This window comes from Anser anser (assembly GCF_964211835.1).
Source record: "Anser anser genome assembly, chromosome: 2".
Classification (NCBI taxonomy): Eukaryota; Metazoa; Chordata; class Aves; order Anseriformes; family Anatidae; genus Anser; species Anser anser.
Genome location: NC_139721.1, coordinates 126,158,970 through 126,172,348, shown reverse-complemented (window position 1 = coordinate 126,172,348; position 13,379 = coordinate 126,158,970). Strand labels below are relative to the sequence as shown.

General features: G+C 39.4%; 1 protein-coding gene and 1 long non-coding RNA gene across 2 annotated transcripts in view; both read right to left on the bottom strand.

Annotated features, from left to right (window-relative positions):
- LOC310895102 (uncharacterized protein) overlaps positions 1-403 on the bottom strand; it is a 40,660-nt gene extending 40,257 nt beyond the window's left edge. The window contains exon 1 of the transcript XR_014580460.1: positions 80-403. The gene's annotated coding sequence lies outside the window, so the exon portion shown is untranslated. The remainder of the gene's footprint in view (positions 1-79) is intronic.
- Positions 404-1,418: 1,015 nt separating this feature from the next.
- On the bottom strand, positions 1,419-6,543 carry LOC310895105. Its single transcript, XR_014580463.1, has 3 exons — positions 6,446-6,543; positions 4,894-4,999; positions 1,419-4,472 (listed from the first exon to the last, which is right to left on the bottom strand). It is a non-coding gene; the product is annotated as an uncharacterized lncRNA (long non-coding RNA).
- Positions 6,544-13,379: the final 6,836 nt, after the last annotated feature.

Genomic DNA, 13,379 nt, shown 5'->3' with positions numbered 1-13,379 from the left:
ACCAAGATAATGTTCTTTAATACTTAAATGCAGTATATTTCAATATAAAGAAAATATAGGAATTTCTGAAACAGGTTACCTTATTTCCCAGAAACCTTTAAAACCTTCTAAATCTTATTTTCAGTGGTGTCTGAAGTATTTAGAAGTTCCCTTTCCCATGGCCTTCTCTCTAACTCTCTTCTGATAACAAGACTTTGGAGAATATGTGTGCCTCAAAATCCCTTTTCTTCATCAAGCAGCCGGAAGAATCAGAAAAGATGCAGTGAAATGTCACTTTCATTCCTCTCTTCTAATAAAGTTCATTCTTCTGCATTTTGATGTAAGGGTGAAATACTTTTAACGGTCGCTATTGACAGAGTTACAGTCACAAAACTGTGCTCAGCGTCCACTGAATTCTTTTGATGCCCCCTGCAGGCCAAGCTAGCTAGAAAAGCTAAATTCTTGTAGAAAAAAAAAAAAAAAAAGTCGGGGGGGGGGGGGGCTGTAGGTAGTATCAAAATACCGATTTTATTAAGAAACAAAGCTGCTTCCATTTAATCTTGTCTCACGAAGTTACTGATATGTAGTCCTGCCTGTTCCAACACGCACAACCAGAACTCAAAGCAACTCCAGATTCCTTTGCGCTGACCTAATTGTGCAGAATAACGAAGGAACGAAGGCTGACAGCAAGGCAGCACAGAGATGGGCAACACCAAATAGGGGGATAAAATTGGATGTGCCCATGGTACGTGAGGCTTGGAGGAGCCTGCTTCATTGCATTGAGGACATGCAGCTTCCCCTGGAGATAACAGCTTGCTGTCAAACCCCCTGTCACCTCCCTCTGATTGTGAGTCGTACAGATGAGCAAACTTACGAAATTAGTCAAATCTGTCATGGCGCAGCAAACACAGGGTCAGTCACCTTGGAGAAGGTGAGGGATTCTCATCTTGGCAACTTCTCCCTGCTAAATGCCCTCCAAGGCTCTGTACTACTGGCCTGAGATTCAGCCTTTGCTGGGCTCTGTTCTCCAACTTGGTGCAGTGTGTCAGGATCCTTGGGGACAGTGTGATAAAACTGCACTAGCTGGTTATTTTTCATTATTTTCCCTTCTAACCTTGGAGACTGCACACTTTATATGTTTCTCATAAGGGATTTATTTTGCTAGCAATTTGGAAAAGACTGGTTTTCTGAGATGAAATATTCTACTTCAGTACTCAAGAGGAGGGAAAATCTGTAATCACACATCATTAAATGAATCACCCCACTACACCAGCAGAATGTAACAGGATACAGTGTGCTATGAAAACCTGCTTTAGAAAGTTAAAATGACTCTTTCTTTAAAAAACAGGATCAATCACCCGTCAATTTTTAGAGAAGATACATGAGACCTAGAAGGCATGATGCCAATATGGTGGGGTAATTCCCAGCAAAAGGGCAGATAAAGAAGGAGCAGAAGACAGAACTTTCTAAAGGATGTATGTGAGATGAGTTGCAGGGGAGAGAATATCACTGACAATAGATAATTAGCAATGGGAAATTAGTACAAAGGAATCTAAGGTTGTAATAACCTTTTTGTTCATACTGTCATACACTTTCCAGAAGTAAAAAGAAAAAGAAATCCCTCAGAGACACGTCATCTAAGTTTGATGTATGCACACAGACTGATCTGGGATCATTCTGGACCTCTTAAATCAACCTGCAGCAATTTGAAGCCAACAGGCAGCCACCAAGGCCCTTGTGGGTGGGAGGGGAAGGATGCAAGGTGCAAGAGAGCTTCTCCAGGGGGATTGCTGCTGTTATCTGGCCTCTGCTACACAGATGTTAACTCCGAGCTATTTTGTGTGCTTCCTTGATACCCAGTGTCTAAGGTATAGTGCTTTTCTTCTGAAATGTCATCTTTCTGTTGTGAACCGTGAAAGAACTGCCGTACAGAGGCTGGGGAGTGGTTTGCTTTGTTCTGTAGGGTTTATCTCTGCCGGCCTCTCACATGATAATTCTGCCTTGGCCAAGAGGAATGAGAAGGGATTGCTGTTTCAGGTCTTGCTTGATGTAAGGAAACCAGAATAACTTTTTGTATTTATTCCTTGGAGGGGACCAACAAAACTTAATTTCCTTCCCCAAAAGAGAGAGGAAATTAAAACAAGTGTTTAAAAGGAGTAGAATGTATGCTCGAAACACTTGTGAGAAAGTCAGTTCTGGTTAATCCACACCCAACACACCACTATTTTGATAAAGTTTTCAAAGCATTATCTATTTTTACTCATACGCTGAAAATTCAATATAGTTACAATTCAAAGGACTTCTTTGTAAACACCATTGTTCACCTCAGTACATCTTCTGATTTATTCTGCTAATGGACGTGATTCAGACTTCCTTGTGCCACAAAAGAAGCGGCTGGGTGAGAAAAGCCCTGGTTTCAATGGACAGTAAGGGCTGGTTAAGTTGTTCATCTATACAAGGTGCCAGTGGGCAGACACAGGGCATTCAGGTTTGTGATTCTGTCAGTATGAGGCATAAATTGATGGGCAGAGATCAGATATAAGGAAGAATCTTACATGGTGAGAGTGGTGAGGTTGCCCAGAGAAGCTGTGGATGCCCCATCCCTGGAAGTGTTCAAGGCCAGGCTGGATGGGGCCTTGGGCAACCTGGTCTGGTGGGAGGTGTCCCTGCCCATGGCAGTGGGGTTGAACCAGATGATCTTTAAGGGTCTTTTCCAAGCCAAACCAGTCTATGATTCTAGTCCAACATCGTGTATCTTATTCCCCCAGAAAATATTACCATTAAACACCCATACTTAAAGGATTTGATCTTTCCTTGACAGACCATAAAGAGATAGAGAATAAGGGAAAATTCACACCACCGTCATCTGAATGAGTTTAAGTGCTAAAAAGACTTTGTTTCATGCACCAGTCTCTGGGAGACCTGGTCCAGTGCGAAGTGCTGAAGTTGTATGAGTTGTAGAATTGTGAGCCTTTGGGATCCAGCTGAAATCTCCCTATCCTCTCCATCAGACACAATCTCCAGACCACTGCAGATGTCCTCCTTACATTGCCCAGCTCTGAGCACAAATACAGCAACACACACCTGAGCCAGGGTCCTGAATGGGAACAGAAGTGCTTCTCCCATAAAACAGAACTTGTGAAATGGGGGGTGGAGAGGGAAAGCAATTTAACTTACTAACTGTCTTATTTCTTCTGGCACAAGGCACATTGCTTGATCCAATTTTATAGGATCCTGTGTTTTTACCAGATATTTAGTAACAATTTGGAAAATTTAATCAGTTTTTAACTTGTTACGAGAGCATGAAAATGAAAACCTCTTTGGTTAACACAAATTGTAACTTTCATGATTTTATTTTCCAAATTTTGAGCAAGTTTTCAAGGCAGAGGTCTCATGTTTCTAAGAATTCCTTTGAAAATGAACTGCTTAGCAGTGTGTGCAGTAATATTTCAAGCACCAGCAAAGTTAATGATTCTGCTGTTTCCATATGAGCATACGTTAGGCATACATTGCTGCAGTCTCATTTAATCTCTTGCTTTGATTTTTAGTTCCTGCAGTTTCAGAAATTGGCAGTGACAGGGGTCTCCAGATCCCCAGTGAGGCCCAAACAAGGAGTCTATAATGTTGTTTTCACTGCATTGTGTTTTCAAAAGGTGTAAGTAAGTGCAGCTCCCTCAGACTTCCTCTCGATATCTTGCAGTGCTCAACCTCTTTGAATGCAGACCTCTGCTGCCTTCTGAGGTCCCATGCCAGCTCAGCCAACCAGCAGAGCTGTTGCCTTAGACAACATCACTTGATCATCCGAGGTAGGAAAATGTATCACAGGTCTGAGACAGGAAAGGAATTGGCAGCTGTGCTTACTTTGCTTTGCTTAATGGTCTATCATGTCACTCAATTTTATACCCATCTTAACATGGTATGAAGAATCCTCTAGGTACCCTTTATCTAATATCTCCTGCAGAACAAATTGCTTTCCCTTCTTTAAGTTCTCACTTTCACAGCAATGCAGCAGAAAAGAGTTTCTGATGACTTATGGCAGGAAGCTGATAACGTGCCCTCCTGCCATAACTGAAGGAGAAGTAGAAAGCTTTCATAAACACATTTTTAAAAGGCAAGATCAAAAACGGTACTTTACAACTTCAGAGAGGCCCAAACTAAAGAGTTTGCATTTATGTCCTGAATCTCTGGCACTCTGGGATTGTTCAGCTCTCAGATACAGATATAAAGCTGTTCTTCCATGTTAGTACAAGATAATTCTGAATTTTAAAAGCAGCACTTCTAAACATTTTTAGTTACTGCTGTCATTAGTCTTTCCCCCAGAAAAATGAGAAAGGTTAAAAAAATAATAATAATATAGGAGAAGAAAAAACAAATAAACAAACAACTAAACAACAAAAACAACAAAGACTACAGAGGCTTCAAGCTATTCTGGTCAGAAGTCTTTTTGTTCTGTGTCTGCAGTGCTCCACCAACCTGTGCTCAGGATCTTGAGACTGTGGGAAGAATATTGAGGAATATTTAGTTAGAAAAAATCTCCCAGATAAAGCCCTGTGGACCAGCTAACACCAAAATATTTTTCAAATGCATGTTCGTTTCAAATCAATAATCACATAGTACAGTGAAATAAGCTCCATAATTTTGACATTATCAAACTAAAGAAAAAAAGTCTAAGCACAGTTTCATCTAAAGCTGACAGGCTTTCTGACTCTCCAGGACTGCTAGCAAATGAAAGGAAAAAACCCATGAATTTTGTGGAGTTTGACTTCAGATGTTATTTCAATAAAGCATAGATAATACCTCTTCCTTGAAGTGTTCTGGCATTACCTTTTTCAGCAGAAAAGAAATAAGGATTTTTTCGTAAGTTCATTTATACATTTATAAGTATTTCAGCAATATAATACAACAATAGGATACCTGTAGAAGATCCAACACCTTTGCATCTCAGGATTCAGGAAAAGGTAGTCCACAAATGGTTGTAGCTCCACAATGCATGCACAAAACTGGTGGTATAAAACAAGACCTGCCATTCATTTGAAGACAGGGTCTGTGGTGAGGTACAGCTCTTTTAGCTAAAACGCTGCAAAATAAAGCAGCTAACCAACATCACAAATTTGCACCCACACACTAACTAGTCAATTCAAAGCTTTAATTGCATTTATAAGAGACCATAACATATGCAACAGCAGTGCTGGAGCAAAGACCAGCTTCTGTGACTTAAGATAAACAGACACAGGAGTGTTGATTCAAAGGTCCAAGAAAATTGTCTGAGGCTGGAGAGGATGGGAAGAAAGGTGGTAACAGCCTGAAAATAGTATTAAAGTGGCTTTGTGAATAACTTCTGGCCATTGTGTGAGTCCTGGGGAAAAGGCATTTCTTATTGCTGAAATGAAAATCTGAAAGAACTATTCTGGTGAGCAAGAAGGTTGCTCAGTGTCTTTGAGCACAGGAGGGTCCATTCAGCCTCAACCCACTTGGACCTGAAAGAAGAGCAACAACCTGAACAAGGAGCTGGAGTCAGATATTTGCTGGTGCTGTTTAAATGATTCATTAGTTAAAACCCAAGCCAGAAGAAGAAAGTGCCAGATTTTGTTAATTCTTCCACTGTCAGAGACTGAAACCAGTATCTCTTGCAGGAAAGATCCATTCTGATTTTCTTGTCCATGAAAAATGTCTACAGCAGACAGCACCAAAAGCTCCCTGCCCAAAATACTACTTAAGTGAGAAAACAAAATTCAGAGTTCCTCTCTTAATTTTATGGAACAAAACAGCCATCCTAAGGAAAACAAATAGAACTTCTTCACTCATCTACAACTGTAATTTACTGAAAGTCTTCATGATTTTGCAAAATATTACAGGTGAAGCCTCATTCATACAAAGGCCAAACTGTATTGCAAGCAAAGCAGCTTTCACATTGCTCTTTATAGATTGCACTAGAGACCCAGACAGGTTAGACAAAGACCTTGGTAAATCACTGGATTAGTTTGAGCTCGGCAGCTGTTGGAACAGAGCTGTTTTGTGTTTCATAACCTATTGCAGTATTAATTTGGATTGTAAAGGCTGAAACAAGAAACTTGGTGGTTACACCTAGAGATATTTCCTAACCATAAGAACAGGATGAGCTTAAACTGCTCTTTTAATCTGTCTTTAAATTTTTAACTCTAAAGAAAAACATTGCAGAAAAAAAAAATAGTTGAATTGCAATACTGCTAAAATCTGAGAAAAAGCTTCAGCTTGGTCTAGCATCTGAATTATATTGGAAGTGATTCAGCTGAAGATGATACTAACTGTTCAATAAGCATTGTTCACTCCATGACTTCTTTAGATGGCAGGAATCAATAACAAGCAGTCCATTCACCAAGAACAAGTCATTACAATTTAACTTTCCAGCACATCCTGATTTCCTGACATGGCCATTGCACAGACTGTTTTGCAAAGACATTTAATGCAAATCAGCCATGTTCCTTACCATTCACTTAATGTTAGTTGCCATGCACAGACCATGGAGATGAGATTCTTAGCAGTAAATCCTTGTGGTAGGACTTCCTCAGCATAGCAGCAAAAAAGTGAGGCTGCAAATCAGCCTCTTGGGACTTTAGTCACACCTGAATGCTTAAAAAGACACCTGCTTCCTGACCAAGCTTCTTACAGTGCTCAGACAGGTTTTGCCAACCCATCACTTCTGTGGAAGCCTGGTTTTGAAAATTAATGTCCATTGGCTAATTAATTGATTTTAAAACAATTTGACAGCAAAAACAACTTGCTCTGCTGGGTTCCTCTTGACTGAGGTCCAGAGACATGCTACTCTGGTGAAGTATGATTAGCAAGACAGCAGGAGCCCACAGCTATGCTGCAGAACCTTTAGTTCACATTTTTACCTCTCTCCTGGAGTAGTATAGTCGCATGCAAGTGATGTGGATGAATGCTAACAAGAGGTAAGCTGATTTAGACAAGTTAATGTCAGTTACTATAATCTCATGACACAATCATACATGAGACAGTGGGTTTTGGTTGGTTGGTTGGTTGATTTTTGAACCAAATCTCTTACTTTCATATCAACACAGCTAATAATGTCACAGGTGAACGGAAGGTTAAAAGCACACTTTGTTTTCAAAGTTCAAGTGAGTGGTTAAAAGTCTATTTTCTCTTTTGACAGATCCAAGTAAAAATACACTGAATATGATGGAGTAAAATACTTAATATGGGAATGTGGGAAGGGCAGGATTCTAGCTCCCCAGAGCTCTCTGAACACCTTTCCCTCCCCCACTGCATCAAGGAATGCAGGACAGGGAGCAGAAGACCTGGTAAAGCTGTGCTTCCCATTACTTTGAGCACACATGGTGAGCCACGTGCTGCATTACTCTGCTGCACATCAGGATCTGGCTATTGCTTTTCATAATTTGTCTGTCAGAAAGACCAAATTTGGCTATCTTATAGTGGCAATGTAAAATTCATTTGTTGTGCTGACTTCAGTTAGAATTCATCACTCTTTCAGTACAGTTGCCAACACTCAGTCATTCTTACTGTATGAGTTTCCCAAAGGTTTGCTTTTAAACTGCATGTATGTGTATCCAGTGCTTATTTTTGTTCTTCTAGGCATTTATTACATTCTCCCCCAGTTCAGCACTGTAACACCTGATGAAAAGCAGGTGGGCAGAAGGCTGTTCAAACACCCCTTGCACAGCTGTGCAACAAGGCTGTGCTACTTGTAGTCTTCTGCACATAAAGGAGATGAAACAGAAAATAATGCTAAACTGTGCTTTTGCAACAAAATGAGAATCACATTTGTTCCACTCAGATAAAACCAGTTGACCTTCATTGAACAGACTGCCCATCACTGAGAGATTTAAAATGGATTTAAAGAAGGAAACAGTTAGCAGGAAGGCTAAGGTTTGAAAACACAGATTAGTGAGTAGACAACCAGGGCAGCCCAAGGCCACTTCCAATATCCAATACCAGTGACTCACTTCTTGAATTTCTTGACTTCATTTTATATGGTGCAATACAGTCACTATATTTCACTCAGCTAATCACTCACTATGCATTGTGCTGGGCATAGTGCTCCCAAAAGCCTAGGATGGTTTTGTTTAATGGCCTTTGCTTGGAGACTTTGCTTCTGGGAGGGTCAGAATTGTGCCTTGCACCACCATCCCAGAGGCACACATCTGTGGAAGGACTCACCAAAACCACAGCAGCATGCTGAGGAGGGAATGAATGAACCAAAACAGCAATTAGGGGCAGTACCTTGCTCGATCAATGCAAATGTGAGAGCTACTTCCTTTTAGTCCATTTGATGCTACTGCCACTTTTTGACTTGGGGAAAAAGGATGCAGGAAGTTGTTTCTGCTGAAGTTGTTAATTTTTATGAAGTTAAGACTCTGATGCAAAGTCAGGGAAATAAGTGGAACTTACTTCAAAATGGGATCTTTTGGTTCAGTCTGTCTAAAGATAATCTTAGTGACATGAGTAAAACCTGTGTCTAATATGTCAGCTTAATATTTTGACAGTGTAGTGTTTATGTGTTTCTTGGTAAGCTCTATTGTAGCCATCTGGTAAGCACATTAATTCTTCCAGAGAAGGGAGAGTGACAAACACGGCACAAATTTGCTCAGTTCACATGAAGGCTTTAGACCCCACTGTGAGGTCACAGCACCCTGCCTCTGGAGCAGTGCTCAGCAGCAAATACCTTCACATCTGAGAATGCCAGCCACAGCCCTTGCACTCACAGGGACTGTGTGCCTTCCTTTCAGTGGCTGACTTCCATTTCTGGGAAGTACAAATACAAGGAAAGTAACCCCTAGCAGACTGCCTGTGGGACGTGCCATCAAGCCTCTTGGAAGTGCTACTGCAGCACTCCACTATGTGCCATTCCGGTGCCATCACTGTTTCCACAACATAGCAGGAGCAAGTCACAGAAAATTGTGTTAAAGGAGTAACAGCATGCAGAGGACACCAAAAAACAGCTACAACTTGGATTAGTAGAAAACAATTGAAATAAAAGCTGGCAGGCTGTATCCAGCAGGGTAGAAAACAGGCAGGAAAGGTGTGAGGGAACATGACTTCCTTTCACAATTGTTGGTTCCCCTACCTTGGCACAAAAAGAAAGCACACAGATTTTGTGTTCTTCAAGGTCACTGGAACAAAGTACTTCCTTTCATTTTAAACAGAACTGCTAAGCCGAATTCTGCTACTCCTTCCATAGGTGCTAGTAGATGGGCTTTCCCATTGCCAGCTCTGAGATGTTCAAAGAGGAATAATACATCAGGCAGCACAGCTGGGGATGACAAAATCTCCACCTCTTTTTTTTTGGCAATAAATATTTCTGTCATCCCCTGCTATCCTCATTTAAGATTTTGTATGAAGCAAAAGGATCAGTCCTCTGACTATTGTCATCCTTATCTCCTTATTCTCTTCCATGCAGGTAAGACACTTCAAGTCTAGAGTTGTTAAGCAGGTCAAACAGGCTCAGGTGTAAAGGAATGTGCTTCTCACCATGGTTTGTCATCACTTCCAGCTAAGGCAATGGTTGTTTTTGGCAGTGTCCCTTTAAGTCATCAGAAATTTCACCCCATTTCAGCAAAAGCAGACTTTTTTTTTTTTTTTTTTTTTAAGGTGCTTCAAGATGACTAAACTGTTAATATTCAGGTTTCCACATCTAGGAGTGCAGGTGCCAGATGGTCATTAAAGAAGGATCTTTTAACTGACTTTCAGAAAAAAATGTTTGGATGTTTCCTATTGCCATTAAGTGAAGTGTAAATGCTCTGAAGCTTGGGTGGGCAGCAAGCTACAGTTTAAGAAAAGGATAAAATTCCTCTAACACAGGTCTTTCAGATGAGTGAAAAACAAACCACTTATTAAGATAGTAGGTAAAAGGGCCATCATCACCTGTCCAAAGTGACCGTGCTAGCATTTGTATTCCCAAAACTTTACATTTAAAAACTGTTGTTTTCATTGTTGTTATGTTGCTATATAGAGGGATGGGAAAACAGCCTTGGGGTGAGTGACATGTCTCATGAGCATTTCTGTGAAGGTGAAGAGGGTAAGAATTTGGCATCCAAGGCTGTTCTAACTTTACAGCATATTGCAAGATAAGGACAAGCCAAGACACTTCTTATTTATGTTGAAGTTGTTTCTCAGGAAATAACTAAAGGCAGAGGTCTTGCTGGTTTAAGGAAGTTCAGATTTTCTATATCTTTCGTCTACAAATAATAAGCTCACAGAGAAATCCTCTTTTTTTCATGTGAATGACGGACTGTTAATTTTTAAAATGAAAGGTCAGTTTGGAGTGGATCTGACACAGAAAAAAAAAAAGAGAGAGATAAGGACTTCACCTTGCCATCAATTCACAGCTCTGGCGTCAGTGCTATTCCATTCACTTTCACTCACAGTCCTAAATAATACAGAGAATCCAGCTTGCAGAAACTAAATCTGTACTTAGTTAAATCCGCAGCCATGGAGTTTGACATTACACTCAAAAATGATTTACTTCCTTTGGGTAAAAGCAAAATATGGAAGTTTCATCATACATGTTTGTCCCTGCAAATGAACTACTATAATTAAGGAAGGAGCTTGTGGTTAAGACATGTGACTAAAAGGCAGCAGTGACACAGGCTGTTTACAGCAGCACTACAGTTTACATAAGTTGTGTTTTGCATCTGTAGAATAAGGATAATTTAGCCATAACATAAAATAGTCAAGATAATGTTTATTAAAATCCTTCTGCAGAAATAATTCATAGGCGTGCTTTATACCATATGCAAACACAGTCATAGTGAGAAACCATATTTTAATTCATTGAAAATGCATTTTGCACATTTTAATGAATACTAAAAACATCAAGAAGTTCAAGTTACTTACACTTGATCTTCAAACTTTCCTCTAATATTGAGAGTACTTGATTTAAAAAGGAGTTTTGTTATGCAATAGGCTAAAAAAGTTTATAGCACCACTGATAGTAATTAATACATTCAGATTGTGGAAACCTCAGGTTTCAACACATGCTCAATAATCAGAAGGGCAATATCACTTCTGAACATCTTTCATCTGCCCTCACAGTAAATCATCAGGTTTTAGAAGAACAGAGGTCAAACTCAAGATTTGGTTATCAAACAAAGCATACCTGGTAGACAAAGAAGAAGTATAGATTAATTCACAATTCACAAAAGGAAAAATGCTAATCCTGTCCTGCATAATGTACTCGGCCCATAGGCCTTTCCTTTGAACAGCTTTAGCCAGAGGAATTCTGTATTACTCCCATACATATCAACTGTAGAGAATCAAGACTTGCAAATTAGAATTTTATTAGCCCTAACAAAGTTAAGAAAATAATCTTTCAGTATATTTAAGCATCATTTATTCTTCCATTTTATCTGACAAGAGCTCTTGGTGGCTTCAGGAAAGACTAAAGTAAGAAATTAATCACTGCTAGTGGTCACTATCACCAAACGTGGCCAATTATTATTTTTGAATGAGGAAGTCACAGTAGCCAAAAAAAATTATTCATAAACACAACAGCACAGCTTTGTGTCCTCAGCATAAACCTGAAAGACTTAACCAATGAAATTATTGTATATATTTTCAGCAAAATCTCCTTCCTGATTAGTTTTGAATGAAAGTCTCAATAACTAAATAATTCACCCCTCAAGGACAACTGATGATATCATGTTCTTATCTGCTAATCTGAGAAGATTTCTCATTTAAAAGGTCAGAAAAGTACATAGAAACTTGCTTGTAGGGGCTGCAGCTACAACTGGGGTTGTTATCAGTGCGGAAAAAAAAAAAAAAAAACAACAAAAAAAACAGTGACAGTTCCAAACAAAATAGATAATCAGTGACTAAGCCAGGTGCTTGAAAGATACCAATACAAGTGTTTGGTCTTAGAGCATAGAACAGGCTGGCAGAACAGCTTCAGCTCCTGTGGAAATCTCTCATTCTCTACACTGAGCTTGTACCCACTTTCCTTTAAGAAACTTAAAAAGTCATTTTGGACGGCACGCTTTGACAGAAAAGACCTTATCAATGAGTGGTTTATTTTAAGGTCATCAATTTTCTACAAATTCCAGTATTCTTTCCTGAAAAGTGTCTTGAAAGTGACATTGACAGAGAGATACCACTCTAGCACCAGCTTAACTGGTGTTTTTTCTTCTAGACTTATTCCAGCATATCTTTCTGGTAAACTCATTTGCTGGCTCTTTTTGCCAGGGGAGACTGAGACAATACTCTCCCCTTCAGACTGTAATAGATTTGCATTATGGGATTTATTTGCAAAGCTAATTCCAGCACAACTTTGGTTAGGATTCATTTGTCTTCTATTTTGCTTTGAATGCTAAAAGTAAAATTTAAGATTCGTTAATTTATTGTTTCAGTTTGGATGGTAGAAAAATAAAATAAAAAATCTCAGGGAGCCAGGACTAGAACAACAGTGTGGCCAGAACTAAAGTGGAGGAAAGGAAGTGCCTTCTCTTACCACACGTCTAAGTGAGAGAACTCGTTGACCCAGGGAGCTTCACAAAACCTAGAGAATACATTAGAAAGTCTTTTGCAATGTCTCTGTTGCAATGACATTGAACTAGACAAGGCTGTCTTACTTCCTCTAGTCTAATGATCTCAGCCACTGTAGGATCCCATTTCAATGTATGTAATATCAATCCTTATATTCACAGACTTAAATAGATTAGGATTATTCTCAAACATGCAAAAGGCTCAAGTAGGGGCAATAAGACTGAATAGAATAGATATTACCTCTGTGATGCTGAAACCATCGCAATGCTCTTGCCTGAAACAAGAAACATGATTAGTAAAGAGAATAGATTGTCTTGCTAAAACAAATTCCTCATTCTAATCCCTGAAAACCGAGTGGACAAAAATCAGTAAGGCAGATGTAATCTCTCTGCACTAGAAAATCTGACCTTTATTTAGGTGAAAGATTTAGTAGAACATCCAATTTATGGAAACTCCAGGTGGGATTCATTTAATGGTTGGATTCAGTTCCAGCAGAACAGAATCTGTTCCTCACCCTAAAATAGACACCTATGACCTGGTCAGCTGAATGGCTTTTTAAGCTCTGTTGATGATACTGACAAAATCTTGACTGACTATAAAGGGATCTAAATAACTAAAGTATCTAGGTGCCTAAAAGTAGATGTATTGATATAGTAGATCCCACCCTCTATGGGGTGACTTAAATAGTTCTTCTTAGTCATATTCTCACAGACAAGAACATCAAGGACCCAAGAAGGTATCTTGACCTTTGTAAAGCCTGAAAGAAAATCAGAAGTCAAACCAAGAAGCAAAAAGTAAAAATTAAATATCAGTTTTCCATATCTGCTTATTCACAAGCTATAGTTTTGACTTTTCAAGATATATTGAGATAAATTACAGCAATTAGAGAGAAAAATTGAAAA